At 34.3% G+C, this 12500-nt stretch overlaps 1 protein-coding gene across 4 annotated transcripts in view; it reads right to left on the bottom strand.

Annotated features, from left to right (window-relative positions):
* Positions 1–11553, bottom strand: part of LOC106478680 (sodium- and chloride-dependent glycine transporter 1-like) — a 59497-nt gene extending 47944 nt beyond the window's left edge. Inside the window, exon 1 of one of the 4 annotated variants that reach the window (XM_022382322.1) lies at positions 11420–11553. The gene's annotated coding sequence lies outside the window, so the exon portion shown is untranslated. Of the gene's footprint in view, positions 1–440; positions 465–6642; positions 6663–11419 lie in introns of those variants that run through there. The other 3 variants (XM_022382324.1, XM_022382326.1, XM_022382325.1) reach the window with 3 other exon arrangements.
* Positions 11554–12500: the final 947 nt, after the last annotated feature.

The raw sequence follows: 12500 nt of genomic DNA, 5'->3' as shown, positions 1-12500 counted from the left end.
AACTTTGAAACTCCTTCCTACACCACTATGCTGTTTATCACTACACAAAATTTGCCTTTATTATTATAGTTTATAAGTCATACTGTTTTACTGCTTATCTCACCCTTTCTCTCTCTCTCTCTCTCTTTGCCGACCAATCACACCTACATTACTATTGTCACCAGTGGCTATTCTATAGAAACTTTATCAGTATACATACACCATGATAGCCCAAATGGTGGAAGAGGGGAGATGGAGGGAGGAGAAACAGAGCGCGAGCTCTGTACCGCCGCAAGCAAACTAAATCGGCTGCAGAACTGAATATCGCGAATAGTATACAATTTTGTCACTGCACGATGAGTTCCAAAATGGCACAATGTATGCAATAACTGCACGTTAATACATCCTATGATTATCACAAACACAACAAAAAACTAGTGTAACTGATCTCATATTCTTACCTTTCATTAAAATGTGTAATTAATGCAGCGATCGAGGCGAATGCTCGTAGAATAGCAGGTCGTCTTTGAAGTCCTTCATTTTCTTTATTGTTGATTTACCTCCTAACAGACTGAGGTAATTTGCTTTTTTAATTAGACTTTAGAGAAAGTCAAGGATGCGGGATGTGGTGGTGAAAGAGCACTCCACATACCGAGAAAGAAGTTCTGTGCTGGTGAGGCCACCCGTTTTCGTTGCACTTTTTATTAATTATTATTAAGGTGATTCAAGGAATTTCGTTAACTTTAATTTGTGTTTACTTGCACTGCCTACAAGAAAGTCATGAATCAATTTTCAACCAATTAGTATTGCAGTGTGGGTGCATTATATTATTTTCTATATCCTAACACTTTACAAACTCGGTCCATTTGACAGACCTAGTACCTACCTAAAACAATACGAAATGAATCTAAGTCACCCATTTTCTTCCGAGAATGATAGCAGATTATAAAAGAAAATTGCAATTATTTATCCTTAATAGCTCGAGACTCTAACAATTTGCATTTATTTAAGTTTATTGTTCTTTGAACTATATAAAACACATATGGCGAATGACAAACGCAACTTACTTATTGAACTAGGTACCGCGCCAGCTATTCACGAGTATAATTCATAAAGAAATGAAAAAAAAAAAAAATATCTAACCTAATCTAGCCATATATTAGCTAAGAAATTTATATATATTTTTAACTTTTGAGTTACTTTTACAACAAAAAATCAAAAACAAGGAATCTGGAACTTACCATTTGTCTCTTTAATTTTGCTGTCGGCCTTCCGATGAAACTTAGCCTTACTTTTTTAACGTTGGTACTCTTATATCAAATATTTTCTTTTATCTGTTCCAAATATTAATTTAAGAACCTACACACAGTAATAATAAGCATAAAATATACTATCTATTATAACCAATATAATTTAACTGGCTCTATACGGTCTATTCCCATGGTATAAGTCTTACAAATTCTCTAAGTTGGTCGATCGTCTTGTATAGATCGGTATTGCGGTCGTTGTGTGCTAACTGAGAGGGTCAGGTTTCATTCCAATCTCTTCCTCCCTCCTTTACTATTGTATATTAAACTGTCAAAATGCTATAGCGTTATTCATAAAATAAGGGCTTGAACACTAATGTAAAAACAACGAGTTGAAACACCGATTCTACTTCCCTCTTCAAGGACTAAGTTTGACAAATTGGGAAACAAAGGAGTTATCCTGGGAAGAAGACAATGAATCATCTTCATCATCTAGTAATCCTATTGGCACCTCAACATAAACTGCCTCACCTGATCACAAAAGAAGAATCAAATGATCTGATTCGTGACTTTTTTGGCTCTCATATACAGCAATGAAATTTATTAGCTCCAGGAATAAGAGTTTCAATTTACCAAAGTCACAGTCAATGTCTTGCTTCTCACTACAGCATGCAAAATAATTTGTGCTTCTATGCAAATGTTGATGCACTAATGGAAGAACTAGGTACTGATTATCATCCTCAAGAATGGAGACTTTTATCGACTCATCTACAATTAGTCTGAAAGCTATACTTTTGCACAATGGGAACACTAAGCCATCGATTCCTGTTGCTCATGCTGTGAACAAGAAAGAAACTTATCAAAGCATGCAGATTATACTTGAGACCATCGAATATGATCACCATAGGTGGAACATATGTGGTGATCTAAACGTTATTGCACTCCTGCTAGGCCTGCAGAGTGGGTATACCAAACATTGTTGCTTTTCGTGCATATGGAACAGCTGATATGATAAAAATCATTTCAAAAAAGGAGGAATGGACAGCGACAGAGAATTATATAACAGGAAAACAATATTGAGTGCCAACTTTTAGTAAGTCCTCAAAATGCGTTTCTGCTCCCACTTCGTATTAAACTGGGACTCATGAAGAATTTTGTAAAGGGAATGAACAAAGATGGTAATGTCTGACAACTTTCCAAAAATCAGTGAATTAAAAATGAAAGGAGGTATCTTTGTTGAGCACAGATTCGGGAAGTGCTGATGATTTTGAAACAGTACTCAATCGGAATGAACTTGTTGTTTGGAAGTCATCCAAACTAGTTGTTAAAAGTTTCTTAGGAAGTCACAGAGATGAAAACTATGTTGTGATGGTTGATGACATGATCGAGAACTACAGGAAAATGTGGTCTAAAGATGTACTTCTTACACTCCCATTTAGACTTCTTTCCAAATGATCTAGGTGCAGTGAGAGATGAGTGCTTTCGCCAAGACATTTCTACAATGGAACAGCAATATCAAGGACGATGATGAGAGATAGCTGCCGCTTCTTACAGCGTGAAAATGGCGACATACACAAAAGGCGAAACAAATATAACAGACATTTTGTAATGAAAAATAATTCCATGGTGAGTGTTTTGAACATAAACACAATCTGAATGTATTTTCAATACATAATCTTATTGTATTTATAGCTTTTTCAACTGGTATTGCTATTATGTATTGTGTTTGAACATTCTTAAATGCAATTTTCAATATATAAATAAGATTATTAAGGAAAAAGTTGTTGTTTTCACGATATATGAGAATATTTTAAATAAACCTATCATAACTCGAAAACTAGACGTGATCAGTAATTTTCAACATTATTTTTAGAACCAACATTGTAAAATTACTCAGACACAGTTGCAATTCTTCTAATAGCAGCGATTTTTTGTTGTTGTTTGTTTCTCGAAGTTATTATTTATGCTTTATGTATCTGAGATTTCATTTATGCATGCTTGTACTTTCTGATATTTCTTGCCATCTAGTGCACGTGTAGGATGACGCGTGAAATTCTATCCTTATTTGTAAATACTAGAACAAGGTCACACCTTTGAATAGTTTATACGCAGCACAAAAAAAAACGATGGCTTTAAAGGGTAAGGTATAATTCTCGCATACGGGCTAGTAGGCGAGTTATAAGCTAATTTCGCCAACAAAGCCTTGTTTGTTTTCTTAGCCGTTGCGTAGTGGCTCCTAGAATGGCTTTGAGGTTTTTACCATGTACAAATTTTTTTGCTTATAACTCTATATCTTAAGCGATTTGAGGTATAATTACAGCTGCGGCTTTTGAGTATTCCCTCTTGTTTTCCTTTTGTTATGAAAACAGTTACTGAGAAAGCCATAAGAGCAACACTGTAGTATTTGTCATATATAGTTTATATAAACAGTATTCAAAAAAGACCCAAGTTATAAAAAATAGCGTTAATACATTCTTGCGTTTCAAAAATACGCATTTCGGGAAAAATTTTGAGAAAAATAACAGTTGTAAAAACGATCACACGGAAGAACCTTAAAGAAAAAGGTCTTAGTCATGTAACTTAAAAATGTTTAAAAATTACATACACGAAACTGAAGATCTAAATCTTTAGTACAGGGTGGGCAAAAAGATTAGACCCTCCTTCAAATAAAGGTAGTATACGTGTTTTTATTGCATACTGACATATCTACATATCTCATATTAACAAAGATTAACAAAAGGTTCTGTTAATAAACCAAATGTCTATCTGTTGTCCTTCATTTTCATGACATAGGATCACACATCTCCATATGCTAAGTGACATGCTCCTTAACATATTTGGGATAACCTTAACGAAACTTTCACAATTCTTTTTTTTGTAAGCGTCAGTTCTTTGTTTCATATCGTTCCTTTGCCACAATTATTACTAAAACGCGAAAAATAAATTGTTAATATGAGCTTTAAATAAGGGAGATGCCCAGACGTTTTGCTCACCTTTTACATTAAAACTGAAAACAATATTTAACAGACAAATTTAGTTGTAAAATAAACAATGAGATGCATGTATTCCCTAGCCTTTCTAGAGCTCCAATTATTATTATTTTTCTGTAAAGAATAATCACTATCAGAATTCCGTAAGCGTGAATAATTTTAAATTTTGCAGAGTGCAGCAGTAACATTTTGTGATTATAAAGTAATTTAACTAATCATGAATTAGTGTACTATTTCAGAAGGTGAAAATTGGCACAGTATTAACTCAGCAAATTAAATCACCAGATGTAGTCATAATATACACAAATAATGATATTACAACTTATTTTATTTATTTACACAAAACTATATCATTCTCGAATGCACCGCACCAATAGAAAATTTCTGGCGGATAGAGAGAGAGCGTTTATTTTTGCAGCTCTAGGGTGTGAACTGCGCAGATATTGTGCAGAACTGCAGAAAGCTACAAGAATACGCCCATTAATCACCAAACACGATAGTGGTTCATAATAAGCATCGCCCAGGAATGTCACAAATAATTTAATAGAACACACGGGCAAAAACCATCTTAAAAAGCTGACTTTTTCTTGAAAGAACACCCAAGGCTTTCTATATTAATGGCTAAGACTGTTAAGGTACTGATAATAGCAAAAAAGTTGATTTTCCGATTGTTAGACAAAATTCATCCATTTGTTCTTCATATTATTATTACACAAGCCTGCAGAAAAAATAAAACAGCTACGAATATTTCATTCAAACTTGGGTGAAACTATTGAAAACTCCTGCGCATGTCCTAGCACTATTTCTAAGTTCATTATCGAAAGTTAAGATTTCCACTTTCTAAATTCTCCTTCGCTACCAACATCAGCTTTTAGAGGCCATTCAAGCATCGTAGAAATGTAAAAGACATTTAATTTTAAGCACTGTTACACTAGTCGGAAATATTCCGTTTTATTAGAGTAAACAATCTATATATTTATAACAGTGTTTGTTTGTTTGTTTTGAATTTCGCGCAAAGCTACACGAGGGCTATCTTTTACCAACGAATAGTGGGATTGACCGTCACATTGTAAAGCCCCCACGGCTGAAAAGACAGGGATTCGAACCCGCGACCCTCAGATTGCGAGTCGAGTTCCCTAACCAACTGGCCATGCCGGGCCTTTATAACAGTGTCTTCGAATATTTTACTGAAACCTGGACAATAGTAACCAATGCAGTATTAAGTATGACATAAGGTAGTTTTAAAATTAATTCAAGCGCCTTTGTTTTTTCATCCTGAAGAATTTCTCCAAGTCCTTCACATTCCGACATTGAAAAAATACGGTGTTTAACTAATTGGAAAATAAGTTGTACAACTTATAGTGCATTAATTGGAAACTGCCACTTTGAGGATTCATCATTTCTCGAGTTTGCTGTTCTTCATTGTTTTTCGAGTTCACTGTTGTACTTAGTCTCTACCTGATTTTCTGCGACTATTTCATTGAGTTTTCTAAAGTAGATGATTACCACAGTAGATTTTCCTACTTCGCTGACGTTATTTCCAGCCTAGTTTGTTTTCTTTTTAGAGTCCCTAGTTGTAGGCTTGACAATGTAATCGTTGCATTTTGATCCATCTTGTTTCTGTTGTTGTTGTTCTTTTTGACGATCCCCATTTATTATATATGTATTTTATTACTATCTTTAAGTATTATAATGGGGAAAAACCTGTTGATTTGATGAAATTGTTAAAAAACAGTGATAAAACTAGATCATTTATGGTCTTTGCGCAAAGTGACAGTTCTCAGTTGGTCTCTTATAATCAGCGTTATCAGTTAGATTAGGAAGCTAAAGCAAACAAAATGAAGGTGATTATAATGAAATATTGTTTCAGCATAAATCAACCAGCAGCTGGTTAGGTAAAAGGAGGTATGGATTTTCAGATTGTAATATGAAACGTACAGGAAATTAAGTAACGAAAATTGCCATGTCTTTCCGTGAACATTATATTTTAATAATACGACCAGAAAACTAAAAGGAAGTTTAATAACTGAAAACACTTTTTAGGACTGATAAAAGCATAGAGGCCTAAACAAAAATGACACCAGGATATTACAGTTAATTATTCTATGTTATGTAAAATATTCTACAACTGATACTACCGGGCTAGTAGGTTGTTTTTAGGTTGTTGTTTTTCTACCTATTGTAAGGTACTGTGTTTAATAATACTCTGCGCTAACCTGAAACGCAGCGCTCCAGATAAGGGGCGTACAGGCGTGCTTTCTGGCCCAAAATCAGCCATTTATGGCCTTAAAAAAATAGAGAAATTGTTTTACTGCCATGAAAAAACGAATATGGCTCCTGCCACTTTAAAGGAAGTACAGTAACAAGATAATTAAAAATTGTTCATTTAAAAATGGAAAATACGATGTCGTCACATGGTAACGTACCTGACTAATGTAATTCAACTCCACGTTCCAAAATGTGTAATGTTGATTAATGTACAAACATGATCGAGTTGACCACGCAAATATAGCTTTGAAATCTTTACGACAGCATTGACTCATCAGATAGAAATTAGCCAACTAATCCTTATTATCATATTCATTTACCAGTTCTAAGAACTTAGGAGCGAAAAATGAGTGTATAACAGTATATAGAACTATACCTGCTATAATTGTAATCTAATCAAAAACACCTTAGGTGTGAAAAAAAGGTGTAGCTAAAAATGCAATGAGCGTGCAACTTAAAGGAATGAAATCAATTTTTGTTCAGCTTGGGGCATAATGGTGGGTAAAACAATATACGCAGCCTAGCTAACTAATGAATGAATATTTTCTGTACAATTATTATCAATCCTATAACAGTATAAGTATAGCTGCCAGTTTGGCCGCCAATTTTGATTTCATTTCCTTAAGTCGCAAGCTCACTCCTTTTTGTCAGCACCTTTTTTTCACACCTATGGTGTTTTTGATTAGATATTATGACTTTGTCAATACAATACCACAACAAGTAAGGATTGTTTGTTTGTTTTGAATTTCGCACAAAGCTACACGAGGGCTATCTGTTCTAGCCGTCCATAATTTAGCAAAGCAAGACAAGAGCGAAGGCAGCTTGTCATCACCACCCACCGCCAACTCTTGGGATACTCTTTTACCAACGTATTGAGCGTCACATTATAACTCCCCCACGGCTGAAAGGGTGCGCATGTTTGGTGGGACGGGGATTCGAACCTCCGACCCACAGATTGCGAGTCGAGCACCCTAACCACTTAGCCATGTCGGGCCTAGCAAGTAAAGAAGTGATACTTGATAGTAAAGAACATTAGCTTTAGGATCGCAACCCTATTATTCGGAACAGACCTTTACTTTAAAGAACCAACCAGATTCTTTAAAATATATGTATTGGTAGTTTTCCTCTCTAAAACAGCGTTGATAACTTCCTGTACAGTAACGCCATGGAAACTAGATTAACAGTTTCTTGTCATCACCCGCATGCACTCGGTACAACCGTATCAAGCATCATAATTTAGGCTAATTGCTTAAGCTAATATCATATGATGCTAAACGCTCTTTAATTATGATAATTTCATAAAATTTAGCAAATGTGTGCTTAAAAATTGGCAATGAACAATGAATAACCGTCCATCCGTATGTTTCTTTTGAAAACTTGAGCTTGAAACTGCTAATCTAGTTTGCTTGGCCTAACCAATGCTTGTGTATCTTCGCGTGCTTTAACACTATATTTTTGCTGCTCTAAATCAGCCGTCTTTTATCCGAATGACAAAAAATTTAAAACAGTCCATCTTTATTCTTAGGTGGAGCTGTAGTACAAAATTCAGACCGATAGGTTACGTGACTTTTTGCGTAGACAGGTCCAAAAATCTGGTCATAATTGATCAGTTTTTCTTGAATACCTTTACATATATGGATTATACTTAGACCAAAGATGACGCCTAATTGTAGGTTGTAAAGTTCTATCAGTGTACCAAATTTGTAAAAAAAAATCATGAAAGTTAAGTATGTTTTTCTATCAAATATATTTTCTGTACTTTCGATAGGAAGAAATTCAATAAAAATTGAAGGTTTTATATCTCGTGTACTTCTAACTTTTGGTATATGAAGTAAGGGTCCAGTAGAGCTCATCCACAGAAAATATGTGATAGTTTGGATCTCCACATTTCGAGCTAGAGAAAGTGGAAAATTGCTAAACTATTAATCCTGTTAATAACACAGTCTGTCCTGTAAGTTGTTTTGGCTGCACGACACAGTACCGCATGTCTTGATGTCGACGAGGCCTTTCGTACAACCAAGGCTCATGAGGCCAGCTGATATAGTAATGGTTGTGATACTATTTATATTATCAAATTGCATAAGCAATAACCGTTATAGAATGAAACAGATTAATTACCTTAAGTATAATTTTTATCCATTTAATACGAGTCATTTATAAACAAGAATTAATGTAAGGATTAACATTACATTATTCTTTTTTTATTATTTATTTATTTATTTTTATTTGAATGAACTTTACTCATCATTAGATTAACTGAATATTGCATATTCTGAATATTATGGAAACCTAATATGTTGTTAAAACTCATATGCCCGTCAGGTCCCTTCTTGAAGTTACCCTCGTTTCTCTTAGTCTGGAAGCTTTTACAGTAGCACGACTATTGATATGTTAATAAATATACATTGATATTAAAAATCATTTTACATATTAAATTTCCACTGAAAAATGCGTCTAAGGTGTGTTTGTCTTAAGCTACAAACACAGTTTATGTTATGTGAGGTTGGGGTTAGATTTCTATCTTGACATATCAACATATTCATTTCAGTTTACCTTTTAGTTGTTTTTCAATAATAGTTTATTTTACTCACCAAAAGCGCATATCTTTTATTAGATTAACTACGAATCTTGTGAGAATAATCGTTAATGTGCTATGTCTATCTATGTCAATCTGTGCGATATCTTAACATAGAATTAATTGTATTACACCACAGTAAGATATCCATATAACGATACTTTTCTGTATCCTCAGTAGTGCTTTGTGAAAAACCGAATCTATAAAGAGGGTCGTGCCCAGAGTAAAAAAAAAAAACAATGTGGGCCATCGCTAGTTTTTAGTTCCAAAGGCGTTTTTGACAAGTTTGTTAGGGATAGAGAAATAATTTTGATACACAGTAGGATATGATTTTGCTTTGTATATTATTTGCTTTTTTTTGTTCTTGTTGTTCTTTTCAATTAAGCTCACAGTAATAGTGCTTTGTATATCTATTTAGCACCTAACAGTTGGCTAGTTTGTTTGATTTAGTTTTAGTAAAGAAAATTAATAAATAATTTATGACATATATGGGTTATTGAATAAATTATATCATGATATACACTTTTTAATACCAATTACCAAATTGTTGAATATAAAATGTAAACGTTTGTAAGAAATTCAAACTGCAAAACTTGATTACTTCCATACACAAAAAATTGCTTTATTTCATTTTGAGTATATGGTAAATAATCCGTGTTTATGTCACAACTAAGTGTTAAAGGACAAAACCTCTGAAAGTCTTGTCAACATCGATATTTTAGTTGCTGTGCACGACCTCTTCCCCCACTTCTGCAACTCTCTTCTCCGGATCGGGATTTAGGTCATCGACCCGTGAGGGTCAGGCTCAAGTAGACCTCTTCCTCCCTTCTGTACGGTTGTTGTAGCTTTTTTTAGTGGTTCAGGTTTTTTTTGTTGTTGGCTGGTTTGATGTGGGGTTGATGTATTTCTGTTAGTACTTTCCTTTTCAGGGCCATGTCCGTTTTATGTTATCAAGTTGTATGTGTGTATTGTCCTATTTTTGGGTGTTAGTGTACTTTGGGTCTATAGTAGAAGTAGTAAGTGTGGTAATAATAATGTTAGTTCTTGTGCTGCTGTTTTTGTGATTATTGTGAATATATTATCTTTCTTTTGAGGGCTGTTATATTTTTCCACGGCTATTTTGAATATGTTTTTGATTGTCTCTACTACTTTGTTCATGAATTCCTATAGCCACATCTGCAAGCTGAACTGTGCAGATATCATTTAAAAATGGCGCCACAATAGTATTATGTGTGATTCAATTTTAAGTCATCGGGCATCACGGAATTATAGAGACACCATTCGCAATTACATTTAATTTTTGTTAGAATCCATTAACATACGCATAATAGGCAGTAATACTCACTTTGTTTGCTATGTTTAACTCCAACTTCAAGGCAAAAAAAAATAGCGAAAATTTATTAAAGTATGTACTTTTTATCTTGTACCTAAACAAAGCTATAATAAAACGTGTGTCAGTGTATGCTTCTTACAAGCATAAATGTATAATTCTCTTTTAAATAGAAAATGACTCATCTATAGAGCATACGTGAATGTTCTTCCTTATCGGCAACAAGGCAGCCACCTAACATTACCAACGTGTGTATGATTCTATCTTTTTTTTTACTTTGCCACATGTCAAATTATACTTATAGTTAGAAAAAAATTCATTTCTCTCTTTAAAATGTGGGCGCCAGGAACACCACCTGTCTACGACCATGTCCACAAGTACTTTACTGTCTTTACCTTCAACTACAGTGACCTTCAGTTCAACATAATAGATTTGTTCCACATCAACAAGGTGTAAATTACACTACTAAGCACAGATTTAATCAACGAAACGATCTGGGCACCATTACCTATTTATACACAGCACAAATACCTTCCTCAAATAACTTACATTTCTAATGATCAACCAGATTTTCTCACGTGCACGTTCCAGGTGTAACTAGCACTCCTAGTAATGAGGCACGAGATGAAATCGTGAAAAAACTAATATTTCTTTTATAACTCACCAGTTGCATTTTTAGTATTTAATCTTACGTATTGTACAAGCTTTTTCGTTTTAATAAACGATTAGTTCGGATAAATTAAACTTTCTGGGTTTTTTTTTTCAACTGCGATATGTATAAGCAACACTTTTTTAATGTATTGAAAACTGTCGTGTATAGTCCACAAAACAGACAAACAGCATTAATATTAAAAACGTCGTGAATTAGGTACACCTTGAAATGTTGAAATGTTCTAATGCTCGACTATTTGCAAAATTTACACTTTATTTTTAATTCTAGCAAATAGACAAAATAATTCTAATTAAATTACTGCAAATGGGATGGAGGTGGTGTTTATTTCATGTTTAAATAATAAATGTAGGGACTTACTTGACATCAAATCATCTATCAAGCTTTCGGAGAACGGCTTATACCTATATTAATTCCAAAGATATACAGTCAAGTTCATACAACAACTTTACGAACTTCCCACATGTAGGTTACAAGGTAAACGTGGACTTGCAAATGGCGACTCCACACATAACATGCGCAGAGCACTTTGTTCGAGTTAGTATCTTCTGTCGCTCGTTATGCCTGAGGCCTCATTCGTGTAACCAATAACAGCGCAGAAGACGAGATTCCGTGATTCGGATAGCCGAAACACTTGAAAAATGTTTAAACTTTTTAGTTTCAAATGTGTAATTTTTCTTTCGCTGTGTGATGATCAATATCAAAATACAAAATACGCAGCGCATGCGTTGTTGTTCAAACAGGCGTGAAATTCTCAAACAAAAGTAGAGGTACTCAGCTAGGTGAAGTGGACCTGTTTTTGAAATAGAAAATAAAATATACGTGTAAAGATAAATAATGACGAAGCAGCTCAAAAAATCCCGGTACCAGTACCGCCTTAAAAATAAGTTCCGGTACTCAGTATCGGTAAGTACCCGCAGGATTTTACCCCTGAGTTTAAATCGCCCTAAAAGGCTTTGTCTTCATGTAGTATAACATTTCGAAAACAAAAGAAAGAAAGAAGTTGAAAAAACATGGGAATGTATTGAACAACATATCCAAACCGCGTGCGACTTAAAAACATGGGAATGTATTGAATTAAAAACATGGGAATGTGTTAAACAACATATCCAAACCGCGTGCAACTGAAAAAACATGGGAATGTATTGAACAACATATCCAAACCGCGTGCGACTTAAAAACATGGGAATGTGTTGAACAACATATCCAAACCGCGTGCGACTTAAAAACATGGAAATGTGTTAAACAACATATCCAAACCGCGTGCGACTTAAAAACATGGGGATGTGTTAAACAACATATCCAAACCGCGTGCAACTGAAAAACATGTGAATGTATTAACAACATATCCAAACCGCGTGCGACTTTAAAACATGGGAATGTGTTAAACAACATATCCAAACCGCGTGCAACTGAAAAAACATAAGGAAATGTGTTGAAC

Source organism: Limulus polyphemus, unplaced genomic scaffold (genome assembly GCF_000517525.1).
Source record: "Limulus polyphemus unplaced genomic scaffold, Limulus_polyphemus-2.1.2 Scaffold240, whole genome shotgun sequence".
Classification (NCBI taxonomy): domain Eukaryota; kingdom Metazoa; phylum Arthropoda; class Merostomata; order Xiphosura; family Limulidae; genus Limulus; species Limulus polyphemus.
This window is presented reverse-complemented; position numbering and strand designations above follow the sequence as displayed.